We start from the raw sequence: 4,161 nt of genomic DNA, 5'->3' as shown, positions 1-4,161 counted from the left end.
TCTTGGGAGAGACCCAAGTAGGAAGACCCCAGAGAAACTTCTCGCAGGGGCTTCCTAGAACCAAGACCACAGGTACAGACAGAGAGTGGGCAAGGCCAGTGGCTCACTGGGCCCAGCTAGGACTGCATACCTCCAACCCACGCCCACCTCGAAGGGGCTGGTGGCGGACCCTCCAGGGGGAGGTGAGGCGAGGAAAGAAGCTGGAGATGTAGCCTGCACCGCTAGAGGGAATCCGAGACAGGCAGCTGCATTCGCTCCCTGTCCGCTCCTTACAGCAGTAACAGGATCAACATCTTCCTCGTACTCGGGGCTTCTCTGGACCAGGGTGTTTCTGCGCGTGATCATCTGCGTTAGCTCCATTTTACAAATGAGACTCAGAGAGTTTAAGGAGCTTCCTAGGGTCCCATAGTTAAAAGGTGGCAGAGTCAGCATCTGAAGGCCGCTTCTTAACCACGGTGGGCTGCTGTCTTGGATTCCCTCTGTGACCCTGAGCAAGGCTCCCTGAGTCTCTGCCTGTGAAATGATGGAGTTGGCATAAATGACCCCCACTAGCCCTGTGGCTCTCAACTGGGGCCCAGAGTTGCTTCTCTAGTAAAGGAGCTCAGGGGTCTGATGGAGGGAGCCAGGGCCCTGTCCCGGAGCTGTGTTCTCCACCAGCCTGGGCGAGGTGGTTAAGAGAGTGGGCTCTGCCAGGCCACTATCTCTGCTGAGGATAGATGTGAGGACCGAATGCAGGTATCGGGTCTCAGAGAGGGCCTGGCACACAGTAGGTGCTCAATAAGTGATAGCTCTTCATGTGTCCTCAGAGAGAGTGGAGGCTGTCCCTTTACCATCCAACCATTCACTCATTCAGCAAATATTTGTTAAATCCCTCCAGTGCGCCAGACACCAGTCTTGATACTGGTGACGCAGTGATGCCCCCAAAGATCTGTAACTCCCTGCTTTCATGCAACTGATATTCCAGTGGGGGAAGCAGACCAAGAAAAACAAAAGTCAAATAAGTACTATACAGAATAAGTTAGGTAGTGGTTAAGTGCCAGGAAAAAAAATGAAGCAGAGAAGGAGAGGCAGATCTTAAATCAGGATTGGAAGGCCTCCCTGTGAAAGGGGCTCGAGAGTCCTGACCTGAGGGTGGTGAGGTGCACAGCTGAGGGAAAAGTGCCCCAGGCAGCGGGAGAGCCAGGTCTGAGGTCAGCCTCAGGGCACAGATTGTGTAGGGTCATTTTGGGGACCCTCCCCTGCTGCCTGGTAAATCCATGGTGACCTCCTCCTCCCCACACCCCACCCCCAAGACTCAGGTTGCAGGTCCCTTGGGGGTGGTGCTGAAATCTTTCTCGCCATCACTGGGCACCGCAAGGTCCCCAGTCCCGTGCTCTGGGGTGCCGGGGAAATAGGAACAAACTGTCTGGAACGGCTCCCCTGACCAGTGCAGAGCAGCTAAAACCCAGGGTGGGACCCAGTGATCAGCTCTTCACTGACACCTGTCCCAGGCCCAACTGCATCTTCTGGGTGGGTGGAGATGTACAGAGGGGGGCTAGGGGAACTCCAGCCAGACACACCCTTGGGCTTTAGAGTTGAGAGTTTAGTCCCAGGAGGAGTCATTGAGAATCCAGTCTGGAGAGAGAAGTCAGGCCCAGAGGCTGCTAGAACTCTGTTGTAAGTTTTCTTTCCCTTTGGAACTGCCTCCCCTCCTTGGCTAGGTTTTGTGTCCCCTCAGTTTCTCCTGAGAGTTGAGCTGCAAAGTGCTTCAGAAGGACCCATGGGTGGTCTCAGAGCGGAGTAGGGAGGAGGAGAACTTGGGTCCACAGAACAGCTAATCAGGGAGGGGGTGTGGGGAGCATTCTTCTAAGGCAGAGACTGGGGGGCGATGGGATGGGGTGTGTGTGTGTGTGTGGAGAGGCCGGGCGCAGGCCTTCAGGGGAAGAGTGGGTCTCAAGACTGGTTGACCAGGATCTTCAATAGTGGTGCAGAGGGGGGTCAGTTACAAGTTCTGGAATGGGAGGGGACATGTGACAAGATTGGGAGGGGAAGCTGGGACATCTGACTGTTAATGTGTACCTGAGGCAAAGGTGAGGAGCCTCAGATTCCTCTCTGAACCTGGGGAAAGGACAGAGTAGGATTTCATCTGTTGTTGAGAGGATTACATGAGATAACACCTTTCCCAGTGCCAGGTACTTAGTAGATGCTGGAGGAGTATCAGTCCCTTCCTGGAGAGGGAGGGCCGGGAAGCAGGGCCAGGTTGGAAGGTTGGGGTGGTGAAGACAGAGGACACGGTGGTGTATCCACCCTGCTCAGTAGTGCTGGGGGGCCCTCTGCCTGGGACCCTAGGCCTGGCACCTTGTCTCATGTAGGAGAACCTGCAGGCACAGGGAGGGCCGGCTTCCCTGGACACTGGAAGCAGGATTCAGGGTCGGTGAGACTGGGATGGAAACAGATGGCGAAGGGAAGGGCATTGGTAGCCGAGCCTGGTGGCTGGCCTCTAGGACAGGTCACATTTGGAGACCTCCAGGAGATGAGGGAGTCATAAAAATGGGTAAAACAAGTGGGGGCCCTTGGGCTTTGATAAATGTGGGTGGCTGCCGCCCAGGCCTGCTGAGTATGGTCAGGGCCCAGGGTGCGTTTGGGCCCAGAGTGGCAGTTCTCCCAGTGCTTCGAGAGAAGTAGGGAATACAGACCTGTCATATGAAATCTTCCCATCTTAAAACACTGGGAATCAGTTAGCAGAACAAAAGAAATAACGAAAAACACCATGCAAGCCAAGCAAAGCCCACCACTTTTGCTGGTGACCCTCTTCTCGGCAAAAGTGGCTTTGAGGGCAGATCCCCAGCTGACTGCCCCAGGCCTCTCCTGGGAGGCTTGTCCTCACTCTCCTGCTTTTGGAAGTGAGATCATGATAGACTCACTTTCCCAGGGACCTATGAGAGAACAGAGCCATCTCGTGCTGTGTGGTCCCAGGCCAACCCCTTCCCGTCTCTGGTCTGCAGTTTCCTGGGCTCTGAAAGAAGAAACCAGTCTGTGGGGCTCCTGACAGTTTGGAGAGTGTGTGTGACTAAGTCCCTCAGGCTCGAAGGAAGGTGTGATTGTTCTTGAAGTGACTCTTCCCAGGAACCTTGCTTCTGGGACGGATGCAGTGCACTCCAGCATTTTGTGTGTCCACAGCCACAGTTGTGTGCGTGAATGGATGTGTGTCATAATTTGGAGCTTTGCATGGTACAGTGTAAATATCATTTTAATAACTCTGCCCTGGAATCTTTCATCGCCTGCTCTGGAAGCCAGTAGGAAGCCTTAATTAATTCTCGGTGACCTGGGGAGGGACGGGTGTTCCCTCCCGATTTGCAGATAAGGAAACCCCAGCCCAGAGCTGGGCGGGGACTTGGCTGAATGTGCACCACTTGGGGGACCCTGGCTCAAGTGTTGGCTCCATGGCAGTGTGTGGGGTCTCTCATTAAACGAGTGAGGACAGGATTGGGTTGGAGGTCAGCTCTGTACCCATCAGTTTGAACTGCCGGAAGAGGAAGAAGGGTGAAGAAAAAGGTCTTTGCATTTGTTTTTTCCATGGGAGCAGAGCGCAGCATAGCCCCAGCTACCTCTCTGGGCCGTTTGTCAATATCCCTCCGTCTCTTGCTGTCCGGTCAAATCGCTGGCCCCTGAGTCAACCTGGCCTGTGTGCTCTGCAGCACTCAGAGTCCCGAGGCGGAGTGTCCCCCAACACTGTAAACATTCTCCTTTTGCAAACACCGGCCTTCAGAGGGGCCCACTACTAGGGTGTGAGAGGAGAGAGAACCGGGCAGAGGGGAGAGGAGTGTTTGGGTCTAGAAGAACCCAGCTTTTTGTGCGCCCTCCTCCTCCCCACCCCCTCCCAGGTTTTTCCACGTGTGCCCCCACTGGATCAGGGTGTCAGTGTCTGTGTGCGCTCCTCGGCCCCACACGTAAGGCCCCGTTCCTGCAAGGTGCTCCTCGTGAGGCTGGGGGGCCGTGTTTCCTGGCTGCGGGGCCCCCCAGCGTCCCCGGGAGCGGAGGGCGCGGGCCCTTTAAATCTTCCAGGGCGGCGGCGGCGGGCCCGGGATGACATCAGCGGGCGGGCCCGGGGCTCAATGGGAGCCGGCGGGCGCGCGCCAGGCGGGAGCGCGCGAGCCGGCGGCGGGGGCGGTCGGGCAGAAG

The sequence above is a fragment of the Grampus griseus genome, assembly GCF_964374135.1.
Source record: "Grampus griseus genome assembly, chromosome: 11".
NCBI classification, from domain to species: Eukaryota; Metazoa; Chordata; class Mammalia; order Artiodactyla; family Delphinidae; genus Grampus; species Grampus griseus.
Note: the sequence above shows the minus strand (reverse complement) of the source record.